The following is a 14,283-nucleotide window of genomic DNA, read 5'->3' as shown; positions in this document are numbered from 1 at the left end:
TAACTGAATAGCTTTTCTGCATTCTCTGTGCACATTTTTCTCTGCTGCCTCCTATTCTAGATGTTACTTACTTTACTTCTAATGGTGTTATAAAAAGTGTAGTACTACAGGTGTTGTGTGGTAACTTGTAAATAAATTACTATAAACACACGGTCAAGTTATGTGTGGTGCTCTGTAACTGCGTTTACCTTAGCTGTAAATCTTATCTGCGCTTTCCTGAGGAGCTGCCCGTAGCCCTTGGTTACGAAGCCGGTGTCTGCGCCTGAGCAAGAACCCTGCGCCGCTCTGCTCAGCAGGCTGCTCCTGGTCACAAGTTCAGGAAGCTGTAGCATTAACAAGTTATTTCTACACAGAGCACGTGCAGCAACATAATGCAGCATAATGTGCTAGATGACAGCAAATCAACACCTACATCAAACTGATTGGCTGTGGATAATACATGTTGATGTAAATACCAATTCACGTGGAAAGAACACAACATTATTTATGGTTGGAAGCTGATTAGGGAACTGCTGCATTTTGTTCTTGGAGCCTACCAGCTCCAGCAGAAGACTGCTTGTTTCCTCTCCAATTTGAGAGGGTGGCGGAAGAGAAGTGGGAGAGGTCTGACCTGGGAAGGAACAAAGAATGCTACATTTTAGTGGGGGGAAAAACACAGAAAAGCAGATATTCTGTTCTGTATTTTCCTTATGGTTGACACACAGTCAGAAATGCTGCAGAAGTCCCCTCTCTCTTCTAGAAAACAGTCTCAAGGAGGTCTGGTTAGCACTCAGACATTTTCCATTCCTCCAATTGCGCTTCCCTGTGGCTGTTAAATACAGTCATTGGAAGCCTGATTCTTTTTAAGGGATTTAAGTGAATTAAGAGGCAAATTACTTACATCTGGAAACGTTACTCTAGAAACTCGCTTAAGGTAGATCAAACTTCCTCAAAGCAGGAGCTGTGACAGCGTAGCTTGTGGTCTTTTACCTTAAGGGGCAATCGAGAGTATTTACAACAGGCATATTAAACTAAATGAGAGTTCAGAGAGCAAATATTCTCAAAACAAATGCGATCATTTTCAGAATAAAGCATCAACTACTGAGTGGAATCTCAGACATCAAAAAAGCAACCAAGCCACAAACAAACAGGTACTAGCAAACAAAAATGTCTCAGAAGTAATGCACCTAATGAATGAAATCTTTGTGAGCAACAGAGATCCTCTGAAGGTGCTGTTATATTATAACCCAAGCAGTTTTTGTGGGCAGGAGCAATGAACACTGGGGCACCTCCTGGATAAACATTGCTATCTGCAAACTGCCACGCACCTCCTTGAGCAAAGATTAATTAACCATTAATTAACCAGGAAGTCGATTTCAACTCTTCAATTCCTTCTTCAGGATGTCCAAGTGTTGTCGTGCTCTTCGCTTGCACTGGGAATGGGTTCACGGTGACGTTTCTGTGTTCGAGCATTGAAATTTCACGAGTGTATTTTGGTTTTACTTAAATGTATGAATCATTTGAACACCTGGTGATTTTCACTGTAAAAAGAACTGTGACAGCTTTTCAGTGATCCTACGTTGCTGTTGCCTCTTAACTGTACTTGAATGTGGAGGTGGGGAAACATCATTTGCTTTTCTCTGAAATGCACCCTTCTGTGCTGGGTTGTCTTTAGAATCATCTTCAAGTTAACTAGTAAAAATGACAAAAATCTCTCTGTAGCTACTCGTATAGCAAGGGCTTATAACATCTAAAAGGCTTGAAAGAGGTAGATACGTAGCCCCAACTAGAGCTGTCCCACAAACACCATTCCCGTATCGTACTTGTGATCAACCACAGACTGACAGCTTCCAGGGCCTAGGAGTTGGCAGAAGGCACCTTGCTGTGGGGGGGTTTGTCTGATGTCACATGGTTTTATTGGCTCGATCCAGAAGTTCATCCCTTTTTCTTGAAGTACGGGGTGCTGCCAGAGGTGCTTCTGCAGGCGTCCCATTGCAGTCATCTCTCTTTTGCTATCTGTTGTCTCGTGCAATCAGTTATTTTCTTTGTTTAGTTTTTCTGCAGTCCTTTCTCCTGGGGGGACTTAAGCACTGTGTGCAGGTCAGGTTAATGCTTGGTCCTAGATGAAGGATGGGATCCAAAGGGGCAGAGGCCAGCAGTGGTTGCCTAGGGAGAATGTAAGAAAAGGCAAGCACCTTTCTCCAGAATGTTTCCTGACCGGCGGTTTTGTAGCTCAGAGATGATGCTTTCGTACTTCAGAGGTGTAGGACTGCTGGTTAGAGGTTTGACTGTGTGTCCTTAAAGCCAGTAACAACTGTGAGATCTTTCTGTAATTCTTTGCAGTTGTATGCTAGTTCCTGTCCAATGCATGTCAAGCTAACACAGGTAATCACTGACAAAACAAGCAGGTTGGAAGGAATTTCTGAAGGCCATCTGGTCCAACCGCAGGTGATAACAGTGAAGGTGTGGAGACTTGACTGCCCCTGGACTGTATGGAGCTGAAGAAGACCTGCTCAGACTTGGTTATGCTTTCCACTGCTGAAGGTCTTAATAAACACAGTAACAGACAGTAACAGAGACTGAGGCAGTGAATTCAGCCTTTCACTTTTGTTTTCACCTCTACTTCAGTCATGTAACCTTCAGAGGATTTCTTTTGCTGTTTGACTGGAAGATACTGTTAGCAAATAATATAATTTACATCTGCTCAGAGCCTCTAGCTACTGCAGAGATGCAAGCAATAAACTGCACTCTGCTGTACAGACTGCCCTTCTGGCACCATCACGGCTGTTACTGGTTAGAGCAGGTGAGACAAGAGTGCACTGCCATACTTGGTGATGTTCCTGCGCTCGGGCCAGGCTTTCATTCTTCCTATGCTGTACATTTGCACTTCTCAAGCACTGGATTTTACACATAGAAACGATCCATATTCTAAAAGTTAAAACCTTTTTATGTAGCATTTGCTATTAGTTTTGCCTGTAGCAGTAATGTTCAGTGTAGAATCATGGAATCACCAAGGTTGGAAAAGACCTCCAAGATCCTGCAGTCCAACCATCCGCCTCCCACCAATATTCCCCACTAACCCACATTCCTCAGTACAACATCTAAACGTTTCTTGAACACCTCCAGGGATGGTGACTCCACACTCCCTGCGCAGCCCATTGCAGCACCTGACCTCTCTTTCAGGAGATACAATTTTCCTAATGTCCAACCCGAATCTCCCCTGGCACAACTGGAGGCCGCTCTCCCTCACCCGATTGCTGGCTCTGTGGGAGCACAGGCTGACCCTCACCTCACCAGCCCTTCCTTTCAGGCAGCTGCAGAGTGACCTGCCACCCCCCCCCCCCCGAGCTCTGCGCAGTAAAGCACCGCTCCAGGCCCTCAGCTGCCCCTCGTGAGACTTGTGCTCAGTGTCCAAATTCAGGGCCTACACTTACGGTAGTATCCAGAGAGAAAAAGAAGAGAGAAGATTGGCCATGGAAAAGATACAGTCATACTTTCTGTTCAGCTTCCCGCTAGCAGCCTTGTCTCCATGCAAATCCAAAAAGCGTTAAAGGAAAAATGCAACTGTAGTTTGAACCTCCGCTCCACGCCTCTCCGGCCGTCCTAGGAATTGCAGCGCTGTTAAACCCGTAGTTGTGCCATCTGCTGGTTGGAAAGTAACCATGAGTATAATTTCCGTAAATAAAAAATGCAGCAGAATGACTGTGAAACACGGTGATTAAATAGCAAAACTGATAATGCCCAGCATTCTGAAAAGTGTTCTGTAGCACTGTAGCTGCACCTGCTGTCAAAGGGTAAGCTAGCAACATTTTAGGGCAAGAATTTACCTTGAAACTGGGAGTAAACAGTTTACATTCTGATGTGGCGGGGATTTGATTTTTTGTTTCTTTCATTGTTTGCTTTTCCTATTTGTAATTTTATTTAATTTCATTATTATTATTATTTTAATTTTTATTTGAAGCAGACTGAGGGTGTGTGTGTGCAGTATGACTGCTCAAGGCACAGAATGTGAGGACTAAAAGAAAACTGAGATGGATTTTTCCCCTTTTTTCTAGTTTGTGTATAGGCCAAAGTAATTCCAGCCACCCATGAATAAAGCACAGCATCTTGTTATGGAATGAGACAGAAGCAAACTGGAGCACTGAGAGCTTTCTTAATGAACACATCAATGAATGACGTCACGCCAGTTACCGCTATCAGACTTCATGCAGTCTCTTCTTCGTGTCCCCATACCTTTCCACTCTTCATACTTACTGACATCAATACCAGAAAAGCAAGTCAGGATAAAGGACAGCAGTGTTTTTCACACTGAGAGAAAATGGGAATATATGAAAAAAATAGTAAACTGCTGCAGTGTTTTAAAACCCCTGTTTGTGTGTCCGTCAACTTCTCTCTTGTAGTAATATCCAAGGAGCTGCAAAATCCTGTCTGCTGCCGCAGCGATGTGCCTGGCAGGAAGTTTCTGGGTGCTGAAGTTGAGTATCTTGCTGGTTCTAACAGTGACTCTGAAGGCCATGCAGTGGTTTTTATTCACTGCTTCCCAGTCTGCTCAGTACGGCACCCCACTCTGAGCTGAGAAAAAAAGCAATACTGCCGCCCTGATTAAAGGTGGGTCACTTTGCTCTGTGTTCCTGTGCTCCTGCCAGAGCAGCTGTTCGGTCTTGTCTCGTGCCATGCCTCAGTGAGCAACGCAGAAGACTGGAGAGTCTTTCTTATTAGAGATCCTAGATTAGATGTACCACAGAGGTGAGGTGCTGGAACATGGGTATTTTTGAGGCTTTTGCCAAAAAGGATGGCAGAATAGTGATTTGATGAGGATACTTGTAGCAAAATAGCAAAACCCAGGATGCAAAATAGATTAAAAAAAAGCAAGCAAACAGCAGGCACACCTTTGGCAGTCGGGTGTGTGGTACAGCACTGATACAACTTCTTTCTCAATGTGTGGGTGCAGAAAAAGATGTTGAAAACATCACAGGCAATATTTACACAAAAGAGCTGAGTATAAGCCTCTCCAAAACTTAGGTATCAATTCAGATGGCATTGCAATATTTGAATTTAATCTCTGTTTTACCAGTCAACCTCCTGTCCCACTGCACTGCTGAAGGAGAAGCAGCAGCATTGCCTTTGTTTTTGTTTTAAAGGATTATTACTGCACACTTGGTAGCTTTCACGCTTGCTGCTGGCTGCTGTCTCCAGCAGATGTAACACAGCCTTTTGTAGCTTCCTCCCACTGTTGATGCACTCACTCAAAATGCAAACTATGCTGTGGCTGCAAAGGTGAGAGTCCAGCAGCCAGATCGCTCTCCTCCTCCCCTGCTCCCTTCCCTGTGCTGCTTTGCTGAGCTGGTGGCTGTGCCACTCAGACAAACCTGTGTCTACCAGAGCAGAACACAAGTATTCAATTGCTGTGTGCATGGTACATAGTTCAGCATGTACTGTGTGCACAGTGCCTTCTGGCTAAGCAACATGCTTATTTAATGCAATTATCTTCTGGTACAAGAGATAGCAAGGAACTCTTTATGTGGAACAATAGTCCAGCTGTGAGAAAATCGATTTAAGAAAGAGACTTTGCTACTATTAAGTCACTGTGTGCCAACCTTGCAAACCTGCACTTATTTTCAGATATTTGAGCACAGCTGCAGAGGACACAAAATGGAAATCTAGATGTGGAATGTGCTCTAGCTTTACATATACATGAAAAGGTAAGGCAGCTTTGTTACCAATGGACAGCACGGTTACTCTGTGTGCCTTATGGAGAGACTCTTCTTGACAGACACGTTTTGCTGAGATCTGTGACTCCCTAGAAACAGGCACTTGCTTTGTCTCTACGTCATGTGGATCTGTGATGTACCTTTGATATTAAGACAGTCAAAATAGGTGTGTAATTAGACTTATCCTGCTGTATACCCAGCAACCAGCTCTGTATCAGTCTCTGGAAACATGATCTGTGTGCTCTCTATTGCTGCCATCTTGCTTCCCAGACCATGTTTTGTAAAGAGAGATGGATGCAGATTCTCATATGATCCTCAGAAGCTCTATGCAATAATATACAAGGTGATATATAGCAGAGCAGCAAGTCCAGCATACGCAGTCAGGTCACTGCCTTCCCACTGCCAACACCGAAGCTGCTGGCAGTGACCACTCACTGAAGGAGGGCTGTAGTTGTGCTGTACACTGCAGTGTGAGTTTTTGTATCTGTGCTGTGAGTAAGGGACCTGTTGAGCCGTGATGCAGTGATTAGTTCAGATTTTGGCTAGCTTCTGTAGTTTCTGTTGTCTTTTGTCTTTTCCTGTGCCAAGTTCATAGTTTGAGTGGTCAAGCTGTCAAACAAGGCAGTTACTGAACATACTTATTCAGATTCAGGGACTGCAGGATGAGCACAGGCAAGAGTCTGTCTGAAAGTTCAGATGCTATCATTTATTACATTTAATGACAGCCACATGAAAAAATGCCTGGAGAAGCAAGCAAACAAATAAATAATAAATCAGCCAGAATATTTGTAGCATTATACAAGAAAATAGGCAACGCTTGCTTGCACTGATGTTGTCTTTAATCAGTCTCCCTGTTTCTCTGTTACCAGAAACATTCGAGCCATTTGTTCTAAAATGTCTGAAGGAAATTCACACATTTGTTTAACAACATTTATGCCCGAATTTTAGCAAGAAGATTGGGCGACCTGATCGAAGTACGTCCGCCTACCCGCGTCTGTTCGGCCACCAGGTGGAGCCGGGCCGCAGTGCGCGCATCCTGGCGGCCGGGAGGCGCCGCTTTGCCCGCTGCCTCCCGCGGGACGCGAGCAGCGCAGCGCCGCTCGGCTCCGATCGCGCGCTCGGAGTTTCCGGCACCGCTGGAGAAAACGAAACCCGGAGGAACGGGACAGAGCTCGCGTGAAGTCACTGCATCCCAGAAATGAATCTCCTGCAGCCGACTGAGGAAACCAAAAACCTCGGATTTTTTTCCTGAGCCTAAGCTAAGCGAATCTTTCTACTCTGTTGCATTCTCACGGGTTTATAAAATCGACTGGAGAAAAATTAAAATTAACACAGAAGAAGAACTACAAGGAGGGGAAAAGAGGAAGGCGGCAGAAGAGGCATTTGTGCTGGTCCGGCAGAATGAGGTTTGCCAGCATAAGTGCCGAAGAGCAGAGACTGCCAGGAAGTCAGGACGGCAGAAATACTGAGCAGGAGCACAGCAGGGCTGCCGTGAGCTGTGTGCACGTTCCCTCTAGCGATCTCTTCAGGCACTTTTTCAGCATCTTCTTAAAAACAGTTCCCCATTCGGCCTGCCTGCCGAGCCAAGTTACAGCGCGGGGTTCTGTGTTCCCAGTTACGAGCATCCATGTCCTCTCTTGGTTACTGCAGTTCTGCCAGTCTGCCTCATTCTATTTCAATCTTACACTGAACTCACACTAATTGCAACACAGGCTTTGATTAGCTTTTATTTTTGTTCTTCTTCAGTAGCTGATTCCGTGGCCAACATTACTTTTTGCTTTGTATAGTCATCTCTACCCTGTGAAAGAGAACAAGCTCATTTATGCTGTTTGTCTTCAGATAATCCTAGGAAATAGGGAGATGCCTTGAAGTCTTACTCTGCACCGCTACGTTCTGCCCCAGTGGGCTGGCTGCCACAGAAAGTCACCCCATCTGATGAGAGCAAGTGTCTGTCTTCCCTGCTGGAGGACAGTCTTCAGCTTCACTCAGTGTATGTCCCGATCACTGTCTGGAAAAATTCAGATGATTCTTACTGTAAAAGCAATTCTGAAATGCCTTTTGGGATCCCAATGAGAGTCAGCTGAGCACCCGACAATCAGCCAGCGGTAGGTGTGACTGTCAGATTGTCCAAGGAGGACAAGAGCAGTCCTGTGTTTGACAGGACAGAAATGGCCGCTGAACCCTCAGTTCAGTTTGATATTCAATCATTTGATAACTTGGATGAGGATCTGAGAGGGGATGTAGAAACGATTTGTAAACCGAAAAACATGTTTATTACTCAGAAGGATCACTTGTTCTTATGTCTATAGTAAGTTTTGTTGTCTCTTCAGACTCATGGGCAAAAGAAGGAAGAAATGAAGGATAAAACTGTGTTACATTCGAGGGAGAAATAAGATTTTTTTATCAGTGAGAGTAATTAAAAACAGGAACAATGAATTAACAATTTGTAAATTGAGACAGGATGTTCAAGGATGTTTTCCCAAGGGATGTCCTATTATTCTGTGATTCTGTGCTCTGGCTTAAAGACAAATAATGACATAGCTTCTACCTCACAGCAGGTCACAGAGATCCCCTCGATCCTATTTATCTGTGCAGCCATACAGTGTGCTTGTGCTGGTTGCCCTTACCTGGAAAGGATACGAGAATGGAAATATGAGTCTAGGTTTCAAGATGAGAAACACACCTCCTGGAAGAGGAAAAAGAATAAAAGAAAAAAGATTTAAACCAAAGAAACCCTGAGCAGAAAAAACTTGGATCCCTGTAGCCAACTGATTTGCATGTACAAGCAAGCACATGCAGCATGTGTTTATACAAAACATGTGTCAATAGGAAATGAACTTCTGCTTTTCCATAGCTCACAGAAAGTAGTTTCAACTTTTCAGATAAAGCTGCCCAACATTAGCCAAAGAGTCTGCAGCTGCGTGAAGGAGATGACAATCCTACTTAATGGTGAACTTCACAATACTTATACGTACATTGGAAAAGCTTTTATTATTCTTCATGTTCTACTGCCTTTTTCTTTTGCCTTAGAGAGATGTGGCTTCTGCTTTTTTATTGATAAATACAAATAATGCACACTGGCTCTTGTTTGGTGCACTAAAAGGCAATAGTTTTCAAAATGTACAGTGATTTTGCATGTGCTGCTGTGCTCCCATTTCTGATTGCATGCTAAATCGAGATTCAAGTATTCCACTGCACCAGGAGTGAATGGCTGTAGAACCAGCGGTGCCATTTCCAGTCTCCCGATGGTGAAGTGGTCTGATCCTTGTGTACAGCCTGGTGTATTGCACGGGAGGGGCAGCCCAGCCTTGTCTGCACTGGGAATCACCCAGCCGCCTTCAGGGATCCAGACTCCAGACGTCACCTATGTCCCAGGAGCAGCCTCGGATAGCTTGTAACGGCTGGCAGAAAGTTACAGCACAGCACTGCTTCCTTCCTCACCCAGCTGTGCCCTGCAGCTTCCTCTGCTGTTGAGAGCAGTCGGGCACTCGCAGATGCAGACTTGTTCTCACCACAGCTTGCCCAGTGCAAAAAAACCCCACAGTTGTCAGGAATAAGTACAGCTGTCACTTGTGATCACCCTTCATTACTGAGCACATATCAAATGGATGCAATTCTTATTGTTGCTCTTACATTTTTGTTTGGAGACCCAATGGAGTATATAATAAGACCAGATCTGTGACGAGCTCTTGCTACTGTTTATCTCGATGGGAAAGGTCCAGATTTTCTGGTGAGAACAGCCATTTAAGCATTCTAGAACCATACTCCAGCAGCAATAATTACAAATTTGGGCTTAGTACAAACGTATTCGGAAGCTTGAAGTGCTTAAACACTGGCTAATTCTCTAGTGAACTTCTCTGCTTTAGGTAAGGCATTTGCATACCTGCCAATCTGAATATTAAAGTTTAATTAACATCCAAATTTGGTAAAAGTCACATAAGAAATAAAAGAAGGATTTCCATGGTGATGGTGGTGGGAAAAGGAGCAGTTCGGATCTGGCAAATGACAAATCGTCCTCTAGTGGTGTATATTTCAGCCCACTGACCAGGGAGAATGTATACAGACACACAAGAAATGTGTTTATGCACACCTGAATTAGGCATCTGAAGTAGGGTGATACAGATGTTTTTCTCCATCTCATCCATTTGTATGTATATGAGCAGATATCTACATCTGTTCCTCCATAAAACCGTGACAAATATTTGATCTGTAGCCTATAAACAAATTCTTCTGCTTATTCTCCACTTGAGGATGGTTTGAGACCTCAGGATGTTTCAAGACAGCTGACCTCCCTTCATGTTCTCTGCTCTGCTGAAGCAGTGGCTTCACTCGCAGTACGAACTGCTGTTGGTGCAGCTTCCAGTAGAGCCTGCAGATTTTGCACTGCTGTCTGCAATGCAATCCAATGAATACTTTCTCCTACTGCTTTCAAAACTCATCCCAAGTGAAAATGTACTTTGTTTACCTGAATGCCTCTCTGCACGCAGATCCAGACAAATAACTAGAAATATGCTGTGGCAAGTGCCGGGGTAATTTGATTATTACCTAATAATGTGCTGGTTTCAATTAATGCACAATATTATATTTTAATGTTACATAATCACAACCTTGTTCTACTTCCATCTCTCTCCATCCATAACCTAAACAGGGAAATATCGGCTGGCTTTGTAAAATTCTTGTTTCCCAATCTCACTTTAAATTCCAGCACCCTTCACAACACTCACCATACATCAGTTGTTCCTGTGATGCACTCCAACCTGACTTCTGCCACGTCATAAGAAATAGATGCATTTTATTTTCCTTGGAGAACTTGGCAGAACATAATGTTATAAACTTCAGTTATAAACTTCTGAGAAGATCAAGGTGGGGTTTTTTGGTATATATATATTTTCCATTATTAAGCATACATTTAAGGGAAACATACAGGAAATTATTTTTATTTGAAAAAAAAAGCGCATCTTCTTTCAATAGTCTTCTTTCAGTTAAAACAAAGAGCATGAAGCTTTACAATTCTTAGACCAACTGGTTTTTAAACGTTTGAGACTTAACATGTCCTGAAGAAACAACGGAAGGAGCAATCCTGACATTATTTCCCAGTTTAGAGCCTTTAATAGTCCTTCCTCCACCTCACATTTGGAGTTTGCCTAGTTTTCAGCACGGCTCATGGTTTGGGGTACAACTCACCTGCAGTTCTATTTCTAACATGCTAAGCCACAGCGACAATGACCATACACTGTCTCTACAATTCCTGTGACCTGATGAATTCCAGAACTGCAGGCCATAACCTTAATTGGAATCCTAATGAGAAAAAGTGACACCTTCCTGCTCGTATTACACAGTGATGCAGGGCACACAACAGAAACACAGTCAAGAGTTGCCAGACTGTCAAAATTAGTGCCATTAAAGTACCAGGGATAATATGCTTATGATATAATCAGGACAGAATACAGGGTTTAGTAGTGGTACTATGACATCTGCTTTGCTAATCAAGATGAGCCTCACTGTGAAAGGCAGAATTCACCCTAAGTGTTTACAATCCAAACTGTATATTGAGATTGAGATTAAGTATTTAATTTTATCTGTGCTTTTTAAGTTGCTTCACTGTAGTTGTGGACTACATACCATATTGTCAAACACACCATTCTTCATCAGAGGTTGTTCATATAAGCAACCTCATCCTGCTACTGAAGGCACTAACTACATCCTTGACATCTCTTTATGTTTAGAAATCAAAAAGAAGGAGAAAAAAAAAGAAAAAGAAAAAGATGGTATTCTAACAGTGCAGCTTGTGTGTTTGTTACTGGGAAACAAATAGCAAAGAGAAAGAAACCCTCAGTGTCCTTGTCATTTAGATCTTTCAGTGGAGAAGCAGAGCTTGTGTTAAAACAATGGAAACATTGTTCCACTCTCAGGATCCTTTGCTGTCCTCGCTGAATGACCGACATCCCTTTCTTCCCTCATGTTCTTCTTGTCTTCTGTGAAAAGAACAGCTTCTCTAGTCAGGGTTGGACTCTTGTTTCATTTTAATTCACCATGCAGAGTCAAAATCCGTCCGAGTAACCTGTTTGGCTCCTAACAGCTAAACCAAGATCACAGCAGATCTCTCAAGGTAAGCAAAGAGAGACAACGCACACTTGCATTCACATCTATAGAAAAGCATGCACAGCAGCACTGGTGATCCCACGTTTGTGATCCTTCCTTTAAGCCAGTGACCAGCAAGACATCAGAGTGGGAAAGGCACCGCAGCATCTGCCATGTCCCAAACCCAGGGCTCCAGCTGCAGTCACTGACGGCAAGCAGGCGGTATTGCTGCCCTCAGATGGGAGGGCTGTGTTACCAGGGGAGCTCGGCACCAGTTTCAGCGGACCAGTGACAGTTGTGGTTGACGTGGGCAGGCACAGATGTGGGGTGGGGAGGACGCCTGATGTACCGAGCTGTTGACCACGGCCTGAACCTCTGATTGACCACCTGAGGAAGCACTGAGTCAGCCGTGGGAGCAGAGATGAAGGCAATTCAGCTGTGCTGCTGGAAGGGGTGGAACCTGGCTGCACCTCTCCTACGTCTCATTTAAGTGCTACTGCCACTGAGGAAAGATCTCTTTCTCTTTCTTTGGAGATCACTCCTTGTGGAGCTTACTGTGAGTCTAAAACACCTGTGAGCATTTCCATTTTTGATTGGCTTTCCATCGTGATATCTTACTAAGTCTAGCCTCTGTACACCTATTGATTGAGCACCCGTGGAAATCAGTGTTGTTTTTATCGTGATCTTCTGCTCATCGCTTAATATTTCTCACTCCTAATCCACAAAGAGAATAACATTTGGAACTATGAGAAATGTACTGTGGCATGGTACCCAGAACCTGTACATTGCAATATAAATATTAACTATTATTCAAAGGCTGAAGCAATAACTTCTGCAGTGTATATATATAGTGGTATTTTTCAGTATTTTTCAATTGCATGGCACCTGGCTGGGTGGATGTGGCACAGGTCACAACAACAACTACACATCTGGTCATGTACCCTTTGACTAGGGAAAGAACGGGCAAATAAACGAGTCTTGTTAAGGGAGAACAGTAACAGGCCCCTCAAAATGAAGTACAAGTTAAAAATATTTCTAACCTTCAGCTGGCCGAAGCTTTGATCAACACACAGATCAAGATTTTTGTTGTTTCTGCACTACATCTGATTTGATGTGTTTTCTCTGCTCAGTTCTGCTGTTTCCCTGCTCTCTCTCCATTCCAGCCATTATTGTGTTGCACGCCTTCATCGTACGCCTTTATCACACACCTCATCTAACTCACTGGAGGCAGCAGGCACACGAAGCCTGCCGTGGTGCACTCTGAAGGGAAGTCGGGTCACTTCTCACCCATCTGCTTCTTGCAGGACTTCAGCTGCCAGCTCGGAGCTGCCAGGGATGGGCAAATTGTACCTGGAAGTGCTTTCACAGGTGTGTGCCCCACGCCGTTCCACCAATACGCATTTCATTTTCACTGTGCAACAAGAATGGCCATTAATTTGACTTAAGGGAAAAGCACGTAACAGCAACCAAAGTATAACATGGGAGTTACGTAGGTTTGGAGGTGTTGATATAGCCACTAACTGAACTGCAACGGATCTTAGTTGTTTAATATTCTGCGAAGTACCAAAAAACCGGTTACAACTTGGAAGAGGGAGAGCTGAGGGCGGGGAGGCAGGGAGAGAAGGCAGGCAGGAAGTGCTGGCGGTGCTGCGGGCGGGAGGCGCGGCTGGATGCCGCGGGCACGACCTGCGCAGCGGCGGCTTGGCGCGCTTAGCCCTCACCGCCGTGTTTTTACCCCTACAGCCCGCGCACTTGTCATCTCCCGGAGCTTAGCCTACTGTCATCGGAACTGAGACACAAAGCCCCAGGAGAGGAACGAAGGCTTGCGCTACCTCGCCTCGTTGCACCGCCTTCACTCTCCGGTCTCTGTAACACCCACAGCGCTGACAGGGGCGGTTCCGACCCCTCGGCGGGCGGTGCGGTGCGGTACGCACACTCCGTTCCCGCCGTCGCACCGCCGCACCCCGCGGTCCCTTAGGGGCCGCCCGCGCCCGGCGCGCGCCGCGCCGCTCCCGCCTCACCTCGCCTCGCGCCCGAGCCAGGGGCAGGGGCGGAGGCGCCGGCGGCACGCGCCCAGCGACCCGCGGAGGAGGAGCAAAGAGGGCGGGGCCGTGGGGGCACTCGCCCCGCCCCTCGGCTTTGTGGAGAAGGGCGAAGGGGGCGGAGCCGCGCCGGATCCCCCCCACCCCCTCCGGAGCCCCAGGGGGGCGGGCCGGAGAGCGAGGGCGCGCGCGCGCGCACGCTGATTGGCTGCCGGCGGCGGTGGGAGCGCGTTTAACGGCCGCAGCGCCCCCGAGCCGGGGGAAAACAAAACAAAGGCGGCGGCGCGGAGCGGTGCGCAGCACAGCGCGGCTCTCAGGATGCCTCGGCCGGCCCGCGGCTCTGAGGCGGGGAGACGCGCGCCGAGCCCCCGGCCCGGCTTATGACCCCCGACCGCCTCCACGCGCGCACGCAGCCCTTTGTTTTCGCTGTACCTCGCTGCGGGCCGGGCGGGAGGGGCCGGTGCGGGCCC

At 45.8% G+C, this 14,283-nt stretch overlaps 1 long non-coding RNA gene across 1 annotated transcript; it reads right to left on the bottom strand.

Moving 5' to 3' along the window:
• Nucleotides 1–3,559, bottom strand: LOC122177024. Its single transcript, XR_006177904.1, has 3 exons — nucleotides 3,414–3,559; nucleotides 881–969; nucleotides 1–610 (listed from the first exon to the last, which is right to left on the bottom strand). It is a non-coding gene; the product is annotated as an uncharacterized LOC122177024 (long non-coding RNA).
• Between the last annotated feature and the right edge of the window lie 10,724 nt (nucleotides 3,560–14,283).

This window comes from Lagopus leucura, unplaced genomic scaffold (genome assembly GCF_019238085.1).
Source record: "Lagopus leucura isolate 7727_CA_CO unplaced genomic scaffold, USGS_WTPT01 Super-Scaffold_806, whole genome shotgun sequence".
NCBI lineage: Eukaryota > Metazoa > Chordata > Aves > Galliformes > Phasianidae > Lagopus > Lagopus leucura.
Note: the sequence above shows the minus strand (reverse complement) of the source record. Positions and strands in the feature narration are given on the sequence as shown.